Raw genomic sequence first — 27,937 nt, 5'->3', positions numbered from 1 at the left:
TCATCTTTAAAATATATTTATTTGATATATAATACTAACAATATACATCTCAAATATATAGATATTATATATTAGCTGTTACTTCAAAATAAATATCTAATAATTATATTTCTATTTCTATTTTTTATGTATCTATTTATATGTAAATAATACATAGTAAATAAACATTGTAATTATATCAATATAATTTATTAATTTTTTATGTTAATATTTAAATTTAAGTATTGTAATTATATGTATAGAGAGAGATAATGAATAAAAGTTTTTATAATAATGAACATTGTCTGACCTGCATCATAATTTTAATAAATACACTTTAAATTGATGTCAAAATCGAATTAATAATAATGCATCGAATCATTAAATAAAATAAAATATATGTTTTTAACGATTTCTAGTTATTCGCCAACCAAAAACAGTTATGAAACTAAATTCACTAAATCCACACGTAAGCATAAAATTCGATTCAGGTCCTCATCTTGTAGAATTATATTAAACGATTTGTGCAACATTTTACCCGACATGGATGAGATGGTGAAAAAACAAGATTAATGTTTCAAATTTATCAGACCGCAGCCCTTGGAGATATCTTTATATCAACATTGTTTTCGTCGTTCCTAAGTAGATGGCGGGCTTCCATATTTACAGGAGTAGATGAAAGAGATGGAATAGATTCTAGAACCGCACAGCCGGCGGCCATTGGTCCGCAATGAAGTCGGCGGCGTGGTTAATTTCTCCTCATTGTTTGGAATACAAGTTGGCAGGTGTGGCCCACCACTTTGTTGAGTGGGAGTAGCCCTTGATTTACATACTGTTCTATGGAGTCCGCAAAATGCCTTATTTAAGGTAGTCATTAATTAACTCGAACATATCATGTTTTTTAATCAAAGCAGCAGCAAGAGGCTGTTGTACTTAAGAGTGTTTTACGATTAGATTGTTTCAATGTTTTGGATCACATTCTATGATATATTATCAGGATGAAAGATAGAGATCGTGAGGGTGTTGGTCTGTGGAACAATCCGAAAGCAAGTCTAAAGGGCCAACACACTAGACACATATATTCAACGCATTAACAACATAGTAACAATGCACTAAAAGAGACTGGTACTACAAGTCTAGATGAAATAGTACTCGGATCTACTTATGTGAAAAATAAATGTCTCAAATCGACTAAGCCATCAACTATTTTCAACATTTTGAAATATCATCTTGGGACAAGCCCTGACAAAAGCTACAAGCTTTAACCAAAAACAAAAATGAGGCACCAAAGTGACCTCTTTTAAACTTCCAGCAGTCACCTAGTCATGAGGATGAAACAAACTAAAAGATATATCATTATACTTAAAAGTGAGAAAACTAACAACACACTAGCAACTGCCCACAAAAGAAAGTTCAAAAATTCTTTGGAGAGGACAAGCCTAACAAAGATCTTGTACACAATAATGACCTTGCTACCATTTAGAACACCAACTCCACTCTCCCTTCCCACCTCAATAGAAAAGAGGTCCACCTTAATAGAAACAACAAGCCAAATGAGAAACACCATAGAGAAGCCTTAAAACCATGAACCACCAATCTTCTTATAGCAGAGAGCACAAAAATCTATAGCAACTGAAGCCCAAAAGGGCCTGCACCAAAAATGTCCACCTCAATAGGAGAGATGATAGCCTCCAGCTTCACAATAGAAGTCACCACCTCAATAGGGGACTCATCCACCTCCATAATAACTGTGAAAGAGGAAGTCATCCAAATGTACCAAACCCACTAAAACCATTCCTTATTCATCACTATTTGGGCTAGGAGGAGCCAAACAAGGGAACCAAGAAGCAATGACCTTGACATCATTCAATAGATTTGCATGCTCACCGCTAGTGAGGAATGAGAACAAAGCAAGGAATTGGAACTTATCATGTTCATTATATTCAAAATTTCAATTAATTCATTTTGTTATTTAATAAATTAATAAAGAGGAACATTCACCATCTCCTCACATATGACCTCTTATACAATTAAAGGCATAGTTTATAAAGTATTATGATTTCATATATGGTTATAAGAAGAGGAACATGTTGAAGAGATTCAAGAAGTAGATTGGGATTCAAAGGCTGATAGGCTTTTGAAGGTATAATATTTTGTAAACATAATCATTGATATGGAGGAGTATTTTGAGTATGACAATGCAAAAAATTCTGAAGGGGCTAGGAGAAGATAACAAGATGATATTGTATGGTTGACACTTTGAAGAAACAATTCGATCATGCGGACAATAAGCTTGATTTGTTGAAGAAGATTCAAAGGTTGAAGAAAGAAGGAAAATGTGTTTAAGAATATACAAAGGAGTTCTAGCAAGTCCTCATCAAGATAGGTTATGCAAAAGGTAGTAGTTAGAAGGTTTGCCCTAACCTTAAAGGATTAAGGACAATAATTTAAGAAGAACAAAGTCTAGTTAGAATGAAGGATGATGTAGATCTATCTACACTATTAGAAGTGTAATGTTGTTTAAGTGATTTTTTGCTTCTAAGTTTTGCTCCATGTTACTACTGGTTTTACTTCACTTTGGGAGGGGGACTAGTTTAATAGCTTCTTAGATTCTTATATTTTGAATTGTATATTAATCTTTTGCCTGTATAGGCCATTTGAGATCTTAAATATAAATTTCAAATAATTATTTGATCTATGTTTTCCAATCTCATTTTTTTCCTTAGTGTGAGATATTTAGAGGCTAAGATTATTAAAAAATTCTATTTCAAAGTGCCTTTTTCATACGTAAGCACTTCACTCAAAATTCCACCACATACCCTCATAGTTCACCTAGAAATGCGTATACATATGGAAAAATGCCCCAAAATTAATAATCTATTGTGGAATCAAGCTCATTGCTCTTGTAATATGATTTTAGAATTTGATTTATACATTATCAATAGTGAATATGAGATCTTCAAAAGATTTCATTATTTATTTTTTCTTTGAATATTATTCTTATTTCTTATTAATTTTAGGTGACCTTTTCTATATCATTAAGGCTTTGTAAACATTAAATGTATCTTAATATTATTTAATTCAATATAATAATGTAATGTAATGTTGTGTGTGTGTGTGTGCGTCTGTGTGTATACATGTATACATATGTATGTATGTATGTACACACACACACACACACACATATATGTATGTATGTATGTATGTATGTATGCATACATATATATGTATATATGTATGTATGTATACACATGTATATATATGTATGTATGTATGTATGTATGTATACATATATATATATATATATATATATATATATATATATATATATATGTATATATATATATATGTATGTATACATATATATATATATATATATATATATATGTATACATATATATATATATATATATATATATATATATATATATATGTATACATACATACATATATATATACATATATGTATATATGTATATATGTATATATATATACATACACACACACACACACACACACACACACACACACACACATATATATATATATATATATATCGATATATATAGATACACACACACACACACACACACACACATCGCTAGCAAGCTAACTAATTCATTAAAACAGTTAATTTTATTTTCAAATTGATTAAATATATCAATATTATTTATTAATTTTTAATGTTTATTTTAAATTTAACTATTATAGTTATTGATTTGATGATTATATATGTGTATGTGTGCACGCGCGTCTACACACATATGTATGTATATGTATACATACACATATATAGATATGAGTATACACATGTGTATATTTATATGTGTATATATGTATATAAACATATGTATACACACACAACTATATACATACATACATACATACATATATAGACATAGACATAAATCTATGTATACATACATACACACCTATATACATACATATAGATTTACATACATACATACATACATATATATCGCTAGAAGGCTAATTAATTAATTTTATTTTCAAATTAATTAAATATATCAATATAATTTATTAATTTTTAATGTTTATTTTTAATTTAACTATTATAGTTATTGATTTGATTATTATATGTGTGTATGCATCTACAAACACACATATGTACGTATATGTATACATACACATATATAGATATGAGTATACACATGTGTATATTTATATGTGTATATATATGTATATAAATATATGTATACACACACAGCTACATACATACATACATAAATACATATATATATATATATATATATATATATATATATATATATATATATATATATATATATATATATATATATATATATATATACACACACACACACACACACACACACACACACACACACACACATATATAAACACACACATAAATCTATGTATACATATATACACACCTCTATATATATATACATACATTAATACAGATATCAATGTTTGTGTATATGCATTTATGTATGTACACAAACACACACACATATGATATTAATGGCTTTCTACATTCCGGTAGACGTGGGCATAAGAAGCATTCAGACAGGATATAGGGTTCAGTGGGGGAGTGAACACACCTCCATCTATAGTAGGCCTAGGAGAGCGGGCATAAGGGGGATGTTGGTACAAATAGAGGGAACAAAGCAACAAACAAATAGACTTGTCGACCTGTGACTGGGTCTACTATAATGATTCTCTTAGGAAGCGATCCACCCATGGTGACTATAGGAAGGGAAATGAATGGACCAATAGTTGTCTATAGAAATGGGGGGTCTCCCTACCTAAAGTTTGCATGTTATGTCTAGAATTAACAAAGATAGGATAGTGTAACCAACAACTTCCTGTCGAAATGAAATGAAATGGATAGGGGAAAATAATAGTAATTTAAATATATATATATATATATATATATATATATATATATTATAATAATAATAATATGGTCGAGATATGAAGAGATAATTAATAAAAGTTGTAACAATAAAAAATATTTTTCTAACTTAAACCATAAGTTCAATATACACACTTTTAATTGATGTCAAAATATATCCACACAATAATAATATGGTTGAGATATAATAGAGATAATGAATAAAAGTTGTATTAATAAAATAAAATAATTCTAACCTAAACCATAAGTTTAATCTATACACTTTTAATTGATTGATAAGCAAGAGGAAAGTTAAGTGTGCTCAAGCTAGAGTAGTACTGGGATGGGTGACCTCCCAAGAAGTTTCAGTGCTTCACCCCTGTGAGCATCACCTAGATCCAGTGAGTGCTAAGTGTTCCATTTATTCTTATGAGAGATGGATTCATGTTGAATCACTATTCATGAAACATGGGTCAATGAGTTTGACTCAAAATCACATAGTTAAATCCTAATAGCAATATCATAGCTTTGAATTGATGTCAAAATCATTTTAATAATAATATCACATCGAACCATTTAATAAACAAGAGTTGTGTATAGTAGGAGTCCCTACCTTATGTAAAGAAATTAGATAAAGTAGACGGAAAGATGAAGTGTACAACAAACAAGTAGATGACTTCAATGATTTTGTAAAGAGTGAAATTTATCTAATGTTGAAAATAAATGTTATATTTTCAAGATTCAATGTTGAAGAGTCATATAACAATAAAATATTTAATGGACATGCACCTAACTTGTTGATGCTCCCTTGTACCCATTGTGCTATCATAAATCCAATTTATTGTAAGCATTGTTTGTTATGTGTGATAGAATAGGCTTTCGTGATCCTTCAATTTTTTGGCTAGATATTTAGAAAATATGTATGTGGCAACAATTGATCTTGCATAGGCAACAAGAGTAATGAATTGAGCTACAAGATTATAGTCATAGTCTATGTTCGAAGAATGAGTCAAAATGAAATAGAATTGCAAAACAAGATTATTATAATAAATAGTAACAACGAAGTGATTTTCCAATGTGGTTGGTAGATATTTTAGATATCTCTATGTGCCATTTCCTATGTGTTATCCATGCAAGATGAATGAATGGAGCTATAAAAGTATTGACATAGTAAATCCTTAAACAATACAATAAAAACAAACCAAAATAGCAAAGGTAGAATTTTTTGAAGTTTGTGTGAAAGTTTGTGCATGTCAATATAAGATTTTATTTTCAAACATAAGGCGTATAACTATTGGTGTCTTAATTCCTCCTCGCCACAATCTTGTAGCTAGGAGAAATTAATGTGTATCTCTAATCGTGGGACTATTGCAAGGATAAGTTGACTGTCACCTTTAAAGTTATATTAAGATTTAACTAACTTCATCTATTAATTCAAATTTTATTTTACTTTAAAAATAATACAAAATTTTAATTTAAAAAAAATAAAACCTTAAATAAAATATTATTTAATAAATTGTTTACATTTGTTTCAAACATAGAAATTTATTTTATATAAAATACATTCATTTCAAAATAAAATAAAAATTTGACAAAATTGTATAATATGTACTTTAAATAGAATTTATCATACATTAATTAGATTAATTTAAAAGAATAGATTAATTTTATTATTATTTATTCATTACTATAATTAACATTTAAAAGTATATAACAACATTGGAGTTACTATATCTTAAATAGCTATTAGAAATATATATATGCTTTCATAAAATTTAAACTTTAATTTATTTTTAAAACTTTTGATTTCTTAAAAACTAATAACTTTCAAGAAGAATTTGTTTAAAAATAAAAAATTATAATACTTCATAATAACTTGTAGACTTACTTGGTAATGAATGTAATAATTGATATTTAAAACTTTCAAGTGGTACTACAAAATACATTGATTTATATTTATAAATTATCTAAATTGTGCAAGGACAGTGAAACATTTATGAAACATTTATGAAAGGGAAAATGTACATTTATGTAAGGCACAAAGTACTGACAATGAGTAAACTATATTTGTTTCTTGTGTATAATAAAAATTGAACTTTATAATAATATTAACAATGCATACCAAAATTTAGTATTTTTTTACTTGTAAAGTCATTTAAATCATTGGAAAATTTCAAAAGAACCAATCATGGGAACATTAAAAAATAGACATAATAAAATATTTTAGCAATACTATACTCTAAACTATGTTTTTAGAAGTTAAAAAAAAAAAATTAATAGCTAGAAATGAGGTGAAAACTATAGTCCAAACTATATGTGTTTAATGATTTCGAATTGTTCGCTAACCGAAAACAGTTAAGAAACTAAATCCACACCTAAGCATCAAATTCAATTCAGGTCCTCCTTTTGTAGAATTATATTAAACGCTTTATGCCGCATCTTACCCGACATGGATGAGATCGAAAGGAAACAAGGTTAATGCTTCAAATTTAATAGACCGCAGCCCTCGGAGATCAACAATTGTTTTCGTCCTTCGCAAGTAGAGGGTCGGCTTTACAGATGAAAAAGATGGAATAGATTATAGGACCATAGAGCTGGTGTCCATTGGTCCACAATATAGTCGGCGGCGGAGTTAATGTCTCCTCATTGTTTGGAATACAAGCTGGCAGGTGTGGCCCACCGCTCTCGAAATGTTCAGCGGGAGAAAGGAAAGGAAAGGAAAGGAGGTTTTATCGTCCACGACACTATGCCATAGTTTTTAGGTTTACATATGGTGACAGTGATATGGGACTACCTTGTACTCTTTTTCGAGAGGCGCTTGGCGCTACAAACGAGGCATACATACCCTACCCTCCAGTGGGATTTGAACTTGTGACCTCTCTTTCAAGAGTACAAGTTCTCCACCACTAGGCCAACTCAGGAGTAGTCCTCGATTTACATACTACTCTACCGAGTACCCAAAATGACTTAATCATTAACTAATTGGATCATTTCATGTTCATTATATTTGAATTTTCAATGAATTGATTTTGTTCTTTAATAAAATAAAGAACATTCGTGCTCTTCTCATGAATGATCTCTTCAATATTTATTTATGCCTACTGGAAATAGGAATAAAGGAATGGTTTATAAAGTATTCATGTGTGGTTATAACAAGAGGGGTATGTTGAAGAGATTCAAGAAGTAGATGCGGATTCATAGGCTGATAGGTTTTTCAGAGTATATATTTTTTGGAACATGATGAATGATATGGCAGAGTATTTTGAGTATGAAGATGTAGAAGATTTCCAGAGGGTCATGTTTGAAGAGACACGAAGAAGATAACAAGATGGGATTGTATTGTTGACACATTGAAGAAATAATTCATTTATATGGACATTGAGCTTGATTTGTTCAAGAAGATGCAAAGGTTGAAACAACAAGAAAAATGCGTTGAAGAATATTAAAAAGAGTTCTAGCAAGTCCTAATAAGAATAGGCTATGCAAAAGCTAATAAGAAGAAGATTGTCCCTAACCTTAAAGAATTATGGACAATAGTTCAAGAGGATCCAAGTCTAGTTAGAATGAAGAATGATCTAGATCCATCTCCACCATTAGAAGTGTAAATTTATGTTTTGCTTCTAACTCTTGTCCCATGTTTCTACTAGTTTTAGTTCACTTTAAGAAAGGGGGAGGAGGTGTGGAGGGATGATTTTATACCTTCCAAATTCTTATATTTTGACTTGTCTATATATGCCATCTAGGATCTTAAATATAAATTTCAAATGATTATTTGATCTACTTTTTCCAAGTTCAATTTTTTCTCAAGTGTGCGATATTTAGAGGCTAAGATTACTAATAAAGTCTATTTCAAAGTGTCTTTTCATATGTAAGCACTTCCCTCAAAATTCTTCCTCATACCCTCATAGTTCACTCAAAATGCATATACATTTGAAAAATATCCCATAATTAATAATTGATTGTGAAATTAAGCTCATTGCTCTTGTAATATTATTTTAAAATTTTATTTATTATATGATCAATAGTGAATATGAGATCTTCAAAAGATTTCATTATCTTGTTTCTCTTTGAATATTATTTTTATTTCTTATTAAATTTAGGTACCTTTTTATATATTATTAAAGGTCGGTCGACATTAAAACTATCTTAACATTATTTAATTCAATATATATATAGATCGATAGAAAGTTTATTCACCTCATTAATAACAAGATTGCTTCAAATTTAGTGGACCACAAGCTTCGGAGATATCGCAGAAAAAACAACGAACACATCATTCTTCTCTGAAGCTTACTTGGCCGGCTCTACACCTACGGATTAGCCGAGAAAAATGTTGTGCGGGTCGCAGTTGTATTACCCGACACGCGTGACCCACCGCTGCTGCAGTAACTTATGCCGTGGTTCAGGCTAATGATTTGGTGGCATAAAAAATTAGACATTCAAATACGACTGCATACAATTTAAAACATATGGTGTTACATGCAGCCTCCGCTCCTGATCCTAACCGCTCCCTACCATGATTGAAAGTTCATTATCGTCCCTCATAATTGTCCCTTTCCTATTGGAACTACACTCAAATATTAGATTCCTGCACGCCAATATGAAAATGCCTCCCTTGACGTTTCCCTCTTGAGAGAAATATAATACGGATCCTTTAAATATAAAGATCAGCGGATAAATTTCATATATTAATCATCAACTTAATTATTCTCCTTGTGCGGTGCAGGGCTGTACCGTTACAGAGTGGGTGACGTGCTCAGAGTGACCGGATTTCACAACTCGGCACCGCAGTTTCAGTTTGTGTGCCACAAAAATGTGATGCTGAGTATTGACTCGGATAAAACTTACAAGGTGGTGCTCCAAAACGCGGTAGACAAAGCAACGAAGCGTCTGGAGAGTTATGGTACACGAGCTACGCTGACGTATCTTCTATTCCTCGTCTTTACGTCCTCTTTTGGGAGCTCAACAGTGCAACTCGTGAGGAATTGCCTTCTGAGGTGTTACAGCAGTGTTGTCTTACTGTGGAAGAGAATTTAAATTCAGTATACAGACAAGGAAGAGCTGCGGACAAATCTATCGGTCCTCTGGAGATAAAAATAGTGGAAAGTGGGACGTTTGAGGAATTGATGGACCATGCACTAAGCCGAGGGGCGTCTATCAATCAATACAAGGCACCCCGCTGCGTGAGGTTCGCTCCAATAGTCGAGCTGCTCAGTTCGAGAGTCATGTCGTCTCATTTCAGCCCCAAATGTCCCAAGAGGACACATGCACGCACCAACTGGGATACTTCTCCCAATTTATTCTAACTTTATCATCTCATGCGATTCATAATATGGGGAGCTCTTTTAGATCAGAAGAATGTTTGATCCTACCGTGTATAATCTACCATAAAAGTAAGAAAGATATTTGATGCAGGTAGTGGTGTGATTATACGAGGTGTTCTGAATCGAAAAATGACTCTGCATAAATAAATTTTTACTCTATGATTTCTGCTAAATACAAAACCAATTTACGTTATTCTTAATAAAGAAATTCCTCTATTTAGAGCTTTACATTTAACAAATTGCATGAATATTATTTAGTTTTTAATTTCTTTTTGAAATTTTAGTTGTTAAATATTAAATAAAAATAGTTTTGTTTTTGGAAGATTATTATGTCATTTGTATTCTATATTGTTTAATGCAAATTTTTCATTTTTTAAAGATAAATATCATATATATCAACTAAATTGTTAATGCATGATTTTTGCAAGGATATAAATATAAAACTATTTTAGGTTTTTTTTGTTTTAAGAGTGCTTTTATTTCGATATATGGAGATTCTAATTTTGAAAATTGCATACTAATGCTAAAGAGACATATACTAAGTGATTTATTTTTAAGTTGTTGTATATGTATTTTACATTGTTTTATGTAATATTAAAAAAAAATTTAAAATGTGGTAAATATCATTTTTCTTGATATGTGGAATCATAATTAGCAAATCAAAAAACTTGTGAAGTTATAAAAGTTCATTGATGAAGAGTATTATATTTTTATCATTTAAATTGTAACTATTTTTTCAAAATAGAAGGAAATGACTTGATTTGTGTTTTCGATAAAGATTGCAATGGGAGGGCTTCAACCCAAATAATGAAAAATAGATTACAATGTAGAACATCAGACCAAACTTTGTGTTAGTACAACAAGGATAGTCATGAGAGATGGATTCATGTTGAATCACTACTCATAAAACATGGGTCAATGAGTTTGACTTAAAAACTACATAGTTAAACCATAATAGCAATATCATAATTTTACTTGTTCTACAAATTATCTCCTACTTATCAAAATTAATAGTTTAGTATCATCAAGTTTCTAAGTTATCTAACATTAGTATCATTATTATCTATACTATTCTATATCATCATCCAAATGTAAGAAAATAGTAAAAGTACAAATCTGTGTCACCTTTCAGGCTAACTTATCAAAATGACTGAATTGAATATTTTTTTATCTAAAAGTCAATTTTTTTCAAACATATGATCTTTGATAAATTTATTCTAACTAAGTTATATATGTTCTCACACTTTTCCAATTGGAAATGTCTATTAAATGAATTTTTTTAATACTAGTTAGCATCCAATTACCAAAAAAAAAGAATTATTTCAGAAAACTAATGTTTTAATAAGTCTTACTTATTTTTATGATTTTTTTTAATAACATATAAACATCATTTTATAGAGCTCAAATTCAAGAACATTCACATATTAAGTTCATAGTGTTTTAATTAGATGTAGTATTTTGTAATTAAAAAATTTTGCAAGTATCTATTTTAACACTCAAGAAGATGTCAATTTTGAGAAAGAAAAAATATTAAATCCAATAAATTAAAATTAAAAATTAGATGACGTTCTAGTGGAGAGAGTCCTCTTTCAGAATCTATAAGTTTTCTTTTGGTTGGAATAGAATTATTTTAAAAATTGTAGTGGGAGATAAAAACTATCAATTTAAATGAGTTGAAGTTTGAATCGTTATAAAAGAGAAAATATAGGTCTAAAGCCAATTTTTATTTTTGATTGTTCTAGCTACATATGTTATCTATAACATAGTATGAGATGAAAGGGAAATAAGTTTATTTCAATGTAGTTTTGTGGTGGGAACTAGGCCCTTGATTTCCAACATTTTTCAGCAACTAAAAAGTTATCATTAAAAATAAGAAAATATATAATTTCTTATTCCAAATAACTTTTAAAAATTATAATCCTAAACTTCATCCATTTCTACACATTTTATTAGTTTACTCCATTTCCAAATTCTAAATAGTAATACTAGTTTTATGTCATTGAAGGTGAACAATTATACTTTTGGTAACTTTTTCCTTATTGAAGGAATCACAGAGTCATAGTTCATCTTGTTAAATCACAACAAAAAAATATACATAGTGTAAATTATAACAAGAACAACCATACAAAAGATAAGAGTTAAAATTAAGTCCAGAGAAAGGTAAATTAATTATCAACAAAATTCTAGATAATCTACCAATTCTTTGGGAAATAATAAACATCCTTGTGTTTTTCTTCCTTGCCTCCTTCCTCATCCTAATTTTTCTAATAACCATGCAAAAGAAAATAATCCTTTAAATGTTTCTTATTAACCTATAGAGAGAAGATAGAGAAATATTAAACTTCTATTTAGTATATGTTGGATTGATAAAATTATCTAGAATAGCCACTCTTTTTTGGGAGTTCCTTAATTTGATTCAACATATCATTATCCTTTCCAAAGTCCATCTTAAAAGAAGGATAATTATTTATCATACAATCCCTATCATGAAGAATAGGGGTATTACACAATATTCACCATTTTCTCGAAATCATCTAGGTTTACTATGATCTCGAGAATTTATCATCTTCCATTTCATCTAACTCATCAATCCTTTTCATGATCCTCATCCTCTGAGTTTTAAATGGTTTCATTATATTTAGGTTCACATCCAAGGTTTATTTAAGGGACCACCTCCTCTTTAGTCATTTTCCCTTTAAACTCATTCTTATTCCTAAAATGGGTTGACATGTGTTCACTAGAACTCATCTTATATTTTTTTTCTCATAGCCACCATATTCTCAGCTTCTTTAATTATACCACCCTCCTACTTATCCTATCTCTCAAGATCAATTATATTCCTTTTGGTTCTAGAAATAGTTTTCCTAAACTTGGGAGGGTTAGATTTTCTAGCCAAAGATTTATTTTATGTTGTGGTAGTATCAAGTAGGTTATCCTAAGAAGAGATTTTAGGAATAGATGGAGGATAAACATTGTCTTTTTATTTCTCTTAATATTAGAATTCGATCTCTCAACGAGAGCATTTCTTCCTACAAATTCATTATTTACTATTGTGCTTTGAGTTTTTGGCCTTTTAAATTGGGTGTATGTAATTAAATAGCCACTTAATTAAAATTTATTATACACATATTGATGTAACACATTAATTTATAAATGATGTAGGGAAGGAGACTCACCCTTGGTGATACTATTTATTAAAGAAGAGACTAGATAAGAAGGACATTAATTTTATCATGATGCCTAAATATAGTTCAAAATAACAAAATAATATCCTTGGAAGAAAATAAAATAACTCTCTATAATAATGTTTTTCTTGACATAAAGATACACTAGAGATTAATAAAATGGAAGAAAAGATGGCTCATTTTGTTTCAATTACTTGAGCTATCACTAGATTGTCACTTTCCTCAAAAAGAGTGTTCAGATAGATTTTGTAATCCCCAATAGTCTTTCTCTCTCATATATTTTCCCATTTGCACTTCAAATCTATTGCCCCGACTAGTCCAAAAAAAACAAAATACTTAACACTTCTAATAGTCACATTTTCCTTGTGCCATATTACATGAATTCATAGAAATGGCATTGTAAAAACCATTCATATCTTGACTATACTTGGTTAGCCCTTCTTTTGTAAACTAGTCCTAAAGCTCTCTATTTTACAAAAAATCTTGACAATCCCTCTCCTTCACTTACTTAAGAAGCCCACCCATTATTATAAAATCATTGAAATTAGTTTGGATCTCTATTTCTATTCTTCCAATAGGATCATTGTATGTCAAATTGTAATAAAAAAATTGGTTGTGTCTTTTGTTACTCAACTAATGAAGCTTGTTGAAGAAAAATACATGTCCACTTGAAATTAACATATTGTATTGCCCCTCCCCTTGAGAAACCCACTGATTGATTTGAACTTGATGTTCACCACTCTGATAGAGTTTCCTGTAAATATTATGCATTCTTCCACGAACAATCTCTGTCTTCTTTAGTAGGAAAAGCTTGGAAGTTAAGGAAGATGAGGATGATGAGAAAGCCAAGAGAATCTATAGGTTCCAATTAGATGACAGGCTGCATGTGTTCCTAAGGAAGCCAAACTCCTTGATGAGAAGAAATAATATGGCTTAACCTCATTTTGTGTTGTTTTCTTAACTACTTTTATGATGGTGAATCTTTTTTCCTACATGCCCAATATTATTTTTTATATGGACTTTAATAGTGTTAGCTTTTGTTTAGTTCTATTGTTCTTCCTAGTTACTTGTATGACACTATTGAATATAATTTTTTTGACAAAAAATAGGAAAACTATTGTAGGTAATAAATATATATATATCAAAGGGTGGCCTATGTGCTATTTTTAATCTTGGCCATTGAGTTGTCTACTAGCTCATAGTGTTTCCTTCACTATGGTTTTTTCTATTGGGACAATCACCCATTTTTTACTACTGTTAACTTCAAAAACCTATTGTGATTGCTAGGATCTATAGATTTTTTAAAAGATATTTACAATAATATTTACAATTTTTGAAGGCTATATAAACATTATTTGATTTATTTATATGAGTTAGGATAAAAAATTTATTTTAGTTGGCTTGTCAAATTCACAATCAAATAAGAGGTATATAAATTTTATTGAATATGTGTTAGAAACAATAGTCCACCAAGATAACTAAGAGGGGGGGTGAATCAGTTATCCAAAAATTAAAACATTTATCTTCTTTAAAAAAAATTAACCATTCAACCAAAGTAGACAACAACCATACAAAGATGCACATAGAAAATTACACCAGATACGTTGTCTAGGGAAACCCTTGATCAAAGGAAAAACCCTGGTGGGGATGATGCCCACAAGATGATGAATGAATATAAATATTCCTTGTTAGAGATTAAACCCTATTAGGATTCCATTACAACATTTAGTACAATGAATCCCTATTAAGATATTCCAACCCTATTAGGATTTATGGTACAATGTATGCAAGAAGATCCCACTGCTCAAACATGCAATTTCAACTACAAGAAGAGCTCACTACTCAAACAAGTAATTTACTAGTATCTTCTTCTTTCCTCTATCCTTTCCCCTGTCTTGTCAATAGACCTTTTAGACTAGGTCCCAAACCTTGGATCCAAATACCAAACCTCGGATCACTTAGTAAAACCTCGACAATGAAGATTCTTTCACTTTTGCACTGCTCTACTCAACTTCACATCCACACTCTCTATTGTTTTCCAAACATTCAAAATTCACATTCATCCATACCATGATAAAGGAAAATATCCTTCCTTTATACTGAGTCCATAAAAAAATTCCTAAGCTAGTTGTTAGTCCTTCTCAATTAATTATTATAAGACCTTACTAAGAAACACATTACACTTAGTGATAACCTTAATCTTCTACTTTGTAACTTGAATAACTCTACGTACAAGCAATATTATGACAAGTGAGCTTAGCCATGTCATCCTCAAATGTCTTTTTCATGTCTTCAACGTTGATCCTTAAGATATCAACTCTGCTAAGAGATATAATAAGTTTACCAGAACATGCCTTCGTAAACTCTATCTCAAAACAAATATCACCAAAACTTACATAACTTCTTCTAGACTTCTCCTTTCTACTTCAAATGTTAACTACATATACCAGATACTCCAAAATATCTTCTATAACCTTGGGTGGTTATCATGCTCAACTAGCCATGTGTACCAACTTAATCTTTTCACTATTCTTTTGTTAGATACCACATAAGACATCAAACATGCTATGTGACATCAATGAAAAACTCAGTCATTAATGTAACATATCATCAAACCAATCTTCCAATAATTTTGCCAATCTTCCAACAATCTTCCACTTTGGCATTGATGGCAACATAGATGAAAAACATCTAGTTCCAAGAATACCAACATAACACAAACAATCTTCAAATCCTCTTCATCAATCATGCTCCCCCATTGATATGCCTCAATGTTCTTATACCAAACTATTATTTCAAGTTCATGCCAAAATCTCCCCCATACTCATGCTGAACATCTTCTGAACTTAATGTTTTTCATGCCAATATCTCCCCCATTGCCATCAATGTCAAAGGTTTCTACAACCAACATCTCTACATCAAACTTTGCAACAACTGATACTTACTAGCTCAAGTGTCAAAAGACACTATTTAGAACAATATCAATAAGAGTCCTAGATGACTCTGTCCATCATGGATACTCCCCCATACATGAAGCATCAACATGCAGTCCAGACAAAGAATGGTGCTCTGTTACCCTGGACTAATTGACTCTTGCATCTTCTATGCTGATGCAGGAAGGGCATAACTCCAAACATACCTCACAAATACTCAAAAGTCTCTTTGGGAAGAGGCTTAGTGAATATATTTGCAATAAACTCTTTTGTGCTCACATACTCGAATCTAATTTCCTTTTCTTCAACTTTTTCTCTCAACATATGATACTCGATAAAAATGCACTTCGTCCTCGAATGCAACACTGAATTCTTAGACATATTTACCATGCTTGTTTTATCACAATGTATAACAACAGGTTCAGTAAACTCTTATATCCTTTAGCATCTGCTTCATCCAAATTAATTGATTGTAATTATTTGCTGCAACAACACACTCTACTTCTACTATACGTTGAGATGTACAATCCTACCTCTTGCTTAACCAAGAAACCAATCTTCCTCCAAGAAAGAAAGTTCCTCCACTCATGGTCTTTTTGTCATCCATATTGCCTACCCCATCTACATCAATATAAGCACATAGAGTAAAATCAGTAGATCTATCATACCATAATCCAAACTCAGATGTTCCCTTTAGATATCTAATTATCCTTTTCACCAGTGCATAATGTGCTTCTCTCATATCAGCCTAGAATCTTGCAGCAATTCCAAATGTATTTTCTATATTTGGCCTTGTGTGAGTCAGATATTGTGATCCTCCAATCACAGATTTATACTTCTTTTGCTCAACGTTAGGTGTGTCATCCTTAGTAGATAACTTGTGTCTACTTACCATAGGTGTTCTAATAGGTTTACATGTTTCCAAACCAAACCTTTTCAGTAAATCCTTCAAGTACTTAGTCTGAGAAATAAAGATTCCTTCTTTATTCTGTACAATCTACTATTGTAGGAAATATTTCATCTTTTCTATAATACTCATTTAAAATTCTTTTATCGTTTCTTTTGCAAACTTCTTACTTTCTTTTCTATATTTGAGCTTTTTCAAATGCTTGTCCAACCTCACATACTAGGTTATGGGTGCTTGCTTTAATCCATACAATGCTTTCCTCAGTCTGCATACTATGTCCTTGTCATCTATCAAAGGACATCCTTCAGGTTGCTCAATGTATACCTCTTCTTCAAGTTCTCCATTCAAAAATGCTAACTTGACATCCATCTAATACACTTTGAATTTCTTCCATGCTACATAGGCTAAGAATAATATTACAACTTTTGTTCTAGCCACTAGAGCATAAGTCTTCTCATAGTCTATTCCTTCTTGCTATGAGTACCCTTTACATACTAGTCTTGCTTTATTTCTCACAACTTCTCCTTGCTCATTCATTTTGTTCCTGAATACCCATTTAGTTCCTATCACATTCTTATCTGTTGGTCTAGGGACCAATTCCCATGTCTCATTCTTTAAAATTTTATCCAATTCCTTTTTTATAGCTTGCTTCCAATAATCATCTTTACATGCTTCATCTGCATTCTTTGGCTCAACTTCAGATATCAAACAAAGTTCTTCATTCACTCTACTTCTTGTCATCACACCTTTATCTTTTCTCCCAATGATGTATTTAGATGGGTGATTCTTTATCATGTTCTTTCCTAAAGTAGGAGTTGTTATCTCAACTCTTGGCTCTATTAAGGGTTGCAAACTTTTTTTCTGCATTTTCTCTTCTTCATTTTGCAAATCATTGTTAGTCTCAAGAAATACCTCATCATTCCTTGGTTTAGTAACAACATCATCATTTGAATTGTAATCAACTATTCTTTCTTATACTCTAAATTTCTCATCAATTCTCACATTTGCACTTTCCATAATAGTTACCAAAGTTGTTTCTTCTGATACATGCTTTTTCATTAACCAATTAGACTCATTGACATAATCTTTTAATGATCTTTCCATACTTTGCGTAAACTCTTTACCTTTATCAGAAAGTAGACACTTCCTATCTTTTCTCAATCTCTTAGGACATTTACTTGAAAAATGACCAACTCTTTACATATCCAACAAATAAAAATTTTCATACCTTCAGGTTCTTGTTTTGTAAATAGACCAATTCCTTCCTTTATCTTTATGTCATCTTCTATTCTAGATCTATCTTCGCTTGTGCTACTATTCCCTTGTATACAACAAAAGTATTCTGAATCTGTAAGCTCAATACTATGCTCTTTACACATATCTGATAACTCACCAAGAATTTACATAATTTGTGTGTCAAAATTGTTGCTGTCAGATGTAGGACGATCTTCTCTAAATATGTTTTCCATGGATCTCCCAAAGTTGTTATACTTTTTCTTCAAGGACCTAATGCTCTGATACCAATTGTTAGAAATAATAGTCCACCAAGATAACTAAGATTGGGGGGGGAGGTGTTGAATCAGTTATCCAACAATTAAAATATTATCTTCTTTAAACAAACTTAACCATTCAACCAAAGTAAACAACAACCACACAAAGATGCACATAGACAATTACACCAAATACATTGACTAGGGAAACCCTTGATCAGAGGGAAAACACCAATAGGAAGGATGCCCACAAGATGATGTACTAATATAAATAATCCTTGTTAGAGGATAGACCCTATTATGAGTTTGTTATAGGGTAAAAGCACAAATGTGTGTCACCCTTTTGTAAAGGAAAAAGGCTAACAAAAGTATAATTGTTCACCTTTAATGTCATAAAATTAGAATTATTATTTTGAATTTGGAAATGAAGTAAACAAATGAAATGTGTAGAAATGGATGAATTTTAGGATTATTATTTTTAATAATTATTTGCAAGAAGAATTGATTCATTTTCCTAATTTTTATACATACTTTTTTAATTGTTGAAAATATGCTAAAAATTATGGGTCTAGTTCCCACCACAAAATTATATGGAAATAAACTTATTTAACTTTGATCTTAGACTATGTTATAAATAACATACATAGCTGGAACAATAAAAACTAAAAATTGGTTTTAGACCTATATTTTGTCTTTTATAATGATTCAAATTTCAACTCATTTGAAATTGATAGTTTTCATCTCCCACCACATTTTCCAAAACAAGTCTATTCTAACCAGGAAAACAATTATATATTCTAGAAGAGGACTCTCTCCTCTAGAACACCATATAATATTATTTTTTTAAAATATGATTTATTATTTTTCTTTCGCAAAATTGACATCTTTCGAGTGTTAAATTACGCGCTTGTAGATTTTTTTAATTAAAATATACTATATCTAATTAAAACTCTATAAAATCTATATGAGAATATACTTGAATCTAACCTCTATAAAATGGTGTTCATATGTTATTAAAAAAAATCATAAAAAATAGTAAGAGTTATTGAAATGCCACTTTTCTGAAATAATTTTTTTTTTTTAGTAATTGGATATAAACTAGTATAAAACATGCATTTAATAGACATTTCCATTTGGAAAAGTGTGAGACCATATATAACTTTGTTGGAATGAATTTATCTAGATCATATGTTTCAACAAAATTTCCTTTTAGATAGAAATACCCAAATTCCATCATTATAATTAGTTAGCCTAAAAGGTGACACACCTTTGTACTTTTACCCTACAACATTTAGTATAATGAGTCCATGTTAGGAGACTTTGAATCCCTATTAGGAGGCTCCAATCCTGTTAGGAGTTGTGGTACAATGTATGCAAGAAGAACCCACTGCCCAAACATGCAATTTCTACTACAAGAAGAGCTCACTACTCAAGCAAGCAATTCATTGGTATCTTCTTCTTTCCATTGTCCTTTCCTCTATCCTATCAACTAGACCAATTGCTGTCAGACAATGTAGATTAGGTCATGAACCTCGGATCCAAATACCAAACCTTGGAACACTCAACAAAACCTCAGCAATGAAGTTTCCTTCACTTCTGCACTGCTCTGCTCAACTTTGCATTTTGCACTCTCTGCTACTTTCTAAACATTCACAATTCACATTCATCCATACCATGATAAAGGAAAATGTCCTTCCTTTATATCGAGTCCATAAAAAAATTCCTTTTCTTTAAAAGCATAACCAAAATCCTCTCCAAAATGGCTTCCATAATTCTCTCTAAAACTTTCTCCATTCTTATCAAACATTTTCTCCTTCTCAAATATCTAGTGGAGTTTATTTCAAAATTTGGAGTCTAGAAGATGAATTTATCATGTGGATTTCCTTACAAATGTAAGATAAAATGTCTATTAACTCAAGATACATTATAGTTCATAGATACATTTTGATGTAATTTAGAAATTTATTATATCTCTTATATTTTGTTCTTTAAAATTAATATTGAACTAGTATTTGATATATTAAAAAAATGAAATGAAAAATTATAAGTCTTTTTTTTTTTTTTTTTTTTTTTAGACTACAGGAATCGGTGCAACATGGCCCCCCTATGAACTGCACTGCGCCTGGTAAACTTTTTAACGTGACCGGTAGCCCTGGCGATATAAAAATGATTAAATAATTTCATATAAAAGTAAAGTAAGATTAAGTATCCTAATAATTATTAGATATATAAGTAGTAAAATCGAAATCTAATCAATTCTATTTCAATAATGATAGAACAATCAATTTTATTTATTTTTAGTGTTAATGATAGAAAATTTAAATTATAGTTCCATAAAAAAAAAATGTACTTCATAGATACATTTCTTTTTCTTTTTTTGTTTACTAAGAATACATCATATTTTTATGGAATACTTTTTTAAAATATTTTTTATTCTTCTTAGAAATAATATTAAGTTCTATATGAGGTGAGAGCCTACAATGGTAAATTGAGAGGCTCTTATGTAGGATGTTTTGACATCAAGTCTATTGGAACTTAATTAATAATACTTAATCTTCGCTTTGGCTTCTTAGGGATGAAACAAAGCATAAATTATATATGATACATAAGAAGTAATCTATAACATTAGTTTTTTTATCTAATCATATTTAAAATATATTTATTTGATATATAATACTAACATGTATATCACAGATATATAGATATTAAAAATTTGTTGTTACTTCAAAATATATATCTAATAAACATATTTAAAATAATAATTTTTATTCTATCCATTTATATGTAAATAACACATAATGAATTATCATTTAACTATTATTAAAAATGACTTATAATATATATATATTCTCATTTTCAAATTAATTAAATATATCAATATAATTTATTAATTTTTTATATTTATTATAAATTTAACTATTAAAATTATTGATTTGGTTATATATGTATGTGTTTTCTCTCGATATAACAGAGATAATGAATAAAATTTTTAATAATAATAAACATTTGTCTAACCTACATCATAAATTCAATAAATACAGTTTTAATTGATGCCAAAATCGTTTTACTAATATCGCCACGAACCATTTATTAAACTATATGTTTTTAACGATTTCTAATTGTTCGCCAACGGAAAACAGTTCAGAAACTAAATCTACAGCTAAGCATCAAATTCGATTCAGGTCCTCCTTTCGTAGAATTATATTAAACGATTTGTGCAACATTTTACCCGACATGGATGAGATTGAAAGAAAACAAGATTTGTGTTTCAAATTTAATAGACCGCAGCCCTTGGAGATATCGGAGAAACAACGATGTATGTTATATCAATATAATTTTCGTCCTTGATAAGTAGATGGCCGGTTTTACATATATTTTATTTGGAGTCGATGAAAGAGATGGAATAGATTAGAGGACCACAAAGCTGGCGTTCATTGGTCCGCAATATAGTCGGCGGCGCAGTTAATGTCTCCTCATTGTTTGGAATTCAAGCTGGCAGGTGTGGCCCACCCCTGTCGGAAGGTTGCTCCTAACCTTAAAGGATTAAGGACAATAGTACAAGATGATCCAAATCTAGTAATCTAGTTAGTTTGAAGAATGATCTAGATCCATCTCCACCAATAGAAGTGTAAAGTTGTTGAAGTGTTTTTTTGCTTCTAAGTTTTGCCCCATGTTTCTACCGATGTACCGTTCACTTAAAAGAGGAATAATTTTATACCTTCAAAATTCTCATACTTTGAATTGTCTATTAATCTTTTGTCTCTATATGTCATTTGAGATCTTAAAAATGTAAATTTTAAATATTTTTTTGATCTACTTTTCCAAACTCAATTTTTTCCTTAGTGTGATATTTAGAGGCTAAGATTATTAAGAATGTCTAAATCAAAGTGTCTTTTCAGACATAAGTACTACCCTCAAAATTCCTTCCCCTAACCTCGTAGTTCATTTAGAAATGCATATACATATGGACAAATGTCCCAAACTTAATAATTAGTTGCAAAATTAAACTCTTTGCTCTTGTACTATTATTTTAAAATTTTAGTTGTATATCGTCAATAGTGAATATGAGATCTTCAAAAGATTTCATTATTTATATTTTCTTTGAATATTATTTTTATTTCTTATTAATTTTAAATGTCTTTTTATATATTATTAAGATTCGACATTCAAACCATCTTTATATTATTTAAAACTATTTTAATATTATTAATTTTAGATGGTTTTATATACATTTAAATTTAACTATTACAATCATTGATTTATATATATATATATATATATGGTCGAGATATAGGAGAGATAATGAATAAAATATTTAATAATAATAATGAACATTTGTCAACATATACAGTTTAGATTGATGTCAAAATCGTTTTAATAATATTGCATCGAACCATTTAATAAACTTATATGTTTTTAACGATTTCTAATTATTCGCCAACCAAAAACAGTGAAGAAACTAAATCCACACGTAAGGATAAAATTCGATTCAGGGCCCCCTTCTGTAGAATTATGTTAAACAATTTATGCATCATTTTACCCGACATGGATGAGATCGAGAAGAAACAAGATTAATGTTTCAAATTAAATAGACCGCAACCCTCGGAGATATCGGAGAAACAACGATGTATGTTTTATCAGCATTATTTTCGTCCTTCCTAAGTAGATGGCCGGCTTTCCATATTTATTTGAAGTAGATGAAAGAGATAGAATAGATTATAGGACCACACGGTAGGTCTGCAATTTGACAGTCACCCCTTATCTGTTATATGAGTTTTTTTCTGACTGTTTAATCTTTTTTTATGGTGGGTTCAGTCATGAGGCAATCTAGATCTGAAATCTCTCCGGTTTAGAGTCAAAGACTGAGGGGTATCCATGCCATCAAAATAACCCAAGGCACGATCCCAACCTCATCACTTATGATGTCGGAGCCTTGCACTCAGCAAGACTTGATCTCTAATGGGCTCTTTGTAAGCCATTCAACTTCACCAATATACCAAGGACTATTGACTGTTTAATCAGTTTAATACCTTTCATGTTATGATTTGTGAATAATATTGATTGTCATTTTTCAATATACAAATATTTTAAATAATTATTTCTACTTCATAGTATTGTTTTTAAAGATTAAAGTTAGAAAATAAAGATAAATTAATAATATTTATAAAAATTTCAAATTACTAAAAAAAATCTAACTTTATATGTTTTATTTTAAAAAATTCAAATAAATAATATATAACTAAATATTATGTCATAAATAGAAAAAATATAATATAGATTCAAATTAATAATAGATAAAAAATCTATAAAAGAATAAAATTGAACTTTTCTAAATTCACTTGTATTATTTGAAGAGATTATAAATTATTAATAATATACAGATTAAAAAAATCTATTTGTGATAGAAACAATTATAAATTAGTTATATATATATATAAAGTTAAACAAGTCTCTAATTGATGATTTCATATGTTTATTTGTTTTTTTTAAAAAAATATTCTAGATTAATATAAATATAATGTTACAGATAATATTAAAATACATAAATTTAAAACATATTTATTAGAAAATAATATATTAATCATAAGTATATATCATAGATAATATAGATTTATCTTATTAAATGAAATATTATATTGTCTATAGTAAATGTTGATGGTTTAGTCATAATTACCACTATTGGAATGTTGAGTGGGAGTAGCCCTTGATTTACATACTGCTCTATGGAGTACCTAAGTCACCTTATTTATGGTAGTCATTAATTAATTACAATATATCATTTTTTAATTCAATCAACAACAAGAGGGTGTTGGCATGTGGAACAACTAGAAAACAAGTCTTCAGGGCCGACACTAGACACAATTAATCAATGCATTAACAAAACATTAGTTCGACACATTAACAACTCACTAACAGTGACTAGTACCACAAAGCTAGATGAAACAATACTGAGATCTACCTCTATCAAAAAAAAAGTCTTGAAGTGACTAAGCCACCAAACATTGTCAACATTCTCAAAGATCATGTTGCGAAAAGCACCCAAAAAATCTATAAGCTCTAACAAAAAAAAAAAAATGAAAGACCAAAGTGAGCCCTTGAAAACTTCCAACAATCACCTTGCCACAAGGAAGAAAGAAACTAATTGATACTATCATTATAGTTAAAAGTGAGGAAACAAACAACACACTGATAGCTGCCCAAAAAAGAAAGCTCAAATTTATTTGTGGAGAGGGCATGCCTAACAAATTTCTTTTTGTACACAACAATAATCCAGCTATCATTTAGAGTGCCAACTATAGTCTCCCTTGTCACATCAAAATAAACAAGGTCTTCCTCAATAAAAACAACAAGTCAAATGAACAACACCATAGAGAATCCATGAAACAACTAACCATTAAAATTATCATAGAAGAGAGCCCAAAAAATGTCTAGCAACTGAAGCCCATAAGGACCTAAACTAAAAAACTCAACCTCAATAGGAGAGATGATAGCCTCTAGCTTCACAAAAGATGTCACCACCTCAATAGGGGACTCATCCACCTCCATAGGAACTGGGAAAGAGGAAGTCATCCAAATGTACCAAACTCACTGTGACCATTCCTTATTTGTCCTTATTTGGCTTAGGAGAAACCAAAAAAAGGAACCAAGAGGCAACAACCTTGACTTCATTCAATAAATCACCATGCTAATTGCCTACGAGGAGTGGGGACAAATTGTGGAATTGGAACATATCACATTCATTTTGGTTGAATTTTCAATTAATTGATTTTGTTCTTTAATAAATTAATAAAGAGGAACATTCGCCCTCTCCTCTCATATGACCTCTAATGCAATTAAAGGTATGCTTTATAAAGTATTTTGATTCCATGTGTGGTCACTATGACCATTCCTTATTCATCCTTATTTGGGTCAGGAGAAACCAAACAAGGCAACCAAGAGGCAACAACCTTGACTTCATTTGATAAATCACCATGCTAATTTCATGTGAGGAGTGGGGAAAATTTGTGGAATTGGAATATATCATGTTCATTCTCATTGAATTTTCAATTAATTACTTTTTTTCTTTAATAAATTAATAAAGAGGAACATTTTCCCTCTCCTCACATATGACCTCTAATTCGATTAAAGGTATGCTTTATAAAGTATTTTAATTCCATGTGTAGTCACTATGAACATTGCTTATTCATCCTTATTTGGCTCAAGAGAAACCAAACAAGGCAACCAAGAGGCAACAACCTTGACTTCATTCGATAAGTCACCATGCTAATTACCTGTGAGGAGTGGGGACAAATTGCAGAATTGGAACATATCATGTTCATTCTAGTTGGATTTTTAATTAATTGATTTTATTCTTTAATAAATTAAAAAAGAGGAACATTCACCATCTCCTCACATATGACCTCTAATGCAATTAAAGGTATAGTTTATAAAGTATTTTGATTCCATGTATGGTTATAAGAAGAGGGGCGTGTTAAAGATATTCAAGAAGTGGATGGGGATTCATAGTATGATAGGCTTTTGAGGGTGTATTTTTCTAGAAACGTGATCAATGATATGGAGGAGTATTTTGAGTATGAAGATGTAGAATGTTTTGAAGAGGTAAGGAGAAGATAAAAAGATGAGATTGTATGGTCGACACATTGCAAAAACAATTCATTCATGTGGACAATAAGCTTGATTTTTTCAAGGAGATACAAAGGCTAAAGCAAGAAGAAAAATGCATCCAAGGAATATACAAAGGAGTTCTATGGAGTCCTCATCAAGATAGCTTATGCAGAAGCTAATAAGAAGAGTGTTGTCTGTAACCTTAATGGATTAAGGACAATAATTCATTCAAGAGGAGCTAAGTGTAGTTGGAATGAAGGATGACATAGATCTATCTCCACCATTAGAAGTGTAATGTTGTTCAAGTGTTATTTTTGCTTCTAAGTTTTGCTCCATGTTTCCACTGGTTTTAGTTCACTTTGAGAGGGGGAGTGATTTTATACCTTCCAAATTCTTATATTTTTCAATTGTCTATTACTCTTTTGTCTATATATGCCATTTGAGATCTTAAATATAAATTTTAAATAATTATTTGATTTGTGTTTTCCAAGCTCAATTTTTTCCTTAGTATGAGATATTTAGAGGGTAAGATTATTAAGAATGTCTATTGCCTTTTCATAGTTAAGCACTTCACTCAAAATTCATCCTCATGCCCTCATAGTTCACTTAGAAATGCATATTGATATGGATAAATGTCCCAGAATTAATAATTGGTTGTGAAATTAAGTTCATTGCTCTTGTAATATTATTTTAAAATTTTATTTATATATCGTCAATAGTGAATATGAGATTTCAAAAGATTTCATTGTTTAGTTTTTCTTTATATATTATTTTTATTTCTTATTTAATTTAGGTACCTTTTTATCTATTATTAAGGGTCCGTGGACATCTATCTTAATATTATTAATTCAATATATAAAATATATATAAATAGATCGATAGAAAGCTAATTCACCTCATTCGCAACAAGACTGCTTCAAATTTAGTGGACCAGAAGCTTGGGAGATATCGTAGAAAAAACAATGAACACATCATTCTTCTCTGAAGCTTACTTGGCCGGCTCTACACCTACGGATTAGCCGAGAAAAATGTTGTGCGGGTCGCAATTGTATTACCCGACACGCATGGCCCGCCGCTGCTGCAGTAGCCTATGCCGTGGTCCAGGCTAATGATTTGGTGGCATAAAAGTTTATCCATTTAAGACATATGGTGTTACATGCAACCTCTGCTCCTGATCCTAACCGCTCCCTACCATGATTGAAATTTCATCATCGTCCTTCGTATTTGTCCCTTTTCTATTGGAACTACACTCAAATATTAGATTCCGCCACGCCAATATGAAAATGTCTCCCTTGACGTTTCTCTTGTGACAGGAATATAATACAGATCCTTTAAATATAAAGAGCAGAGGATAAATTTCGTATATTAAACTGTAAGATAAAATGTTATTCTTCGTGAACACGGCTTTCCGCATGGTATTCGGAACGACTGGCATCTTGTGGCAATTTTGGATATGTCCTACAAGTTTCTGGATTAACGCCACGCGCTGGCCCTAATTCAGCTATAAATGCAACCCCCCTCACTACGATTTCCTCACATTTTCGAATTGTAGTATTTGATTCTCAAGCAAAGCTTCCCTCTTTTCCTTCCTTGTGTTCGTCCAAGCCCTTTAGTTTTTTAAATAAGATAAGG

The 27,937-nt window shown here is 30.4% G+C and overlaps 1 pseudogene; it reads left to right on the top strand.

Moving 5' to 3' along the window:
- The first annotated feature begins 709 nt into the window (after positions 1-709).
- Positions 710-10,167, top strand: LOC149561424 (indole-3-acetic acid-amido synthetase GH3.6 pseudogene; annotated as a pseudogene).
- The last annotated feature ends 17,770 nt before the right edge of the window (positions 10,168-27,937 follow it).

Source organism: Cupressus sempervirens, chromosome 4, assembly GCF_028749045.1.
Source record: "Cupressus sempervirens isolate cs-2001-9-10 chromosome 4, ASM2874904v1, whole genome shotgun sequence".
NCBI lineage: Eukaryota > Viridiplantae > Streptophyta > Pinopsida > Cupressales > Cupressaceae > Cupressus > Cupressus sempervirens.
Note: the sequence above shows the minus strand (reverse complement) of the source record. Positions and strands in the feature narration are given on the sequence as shown.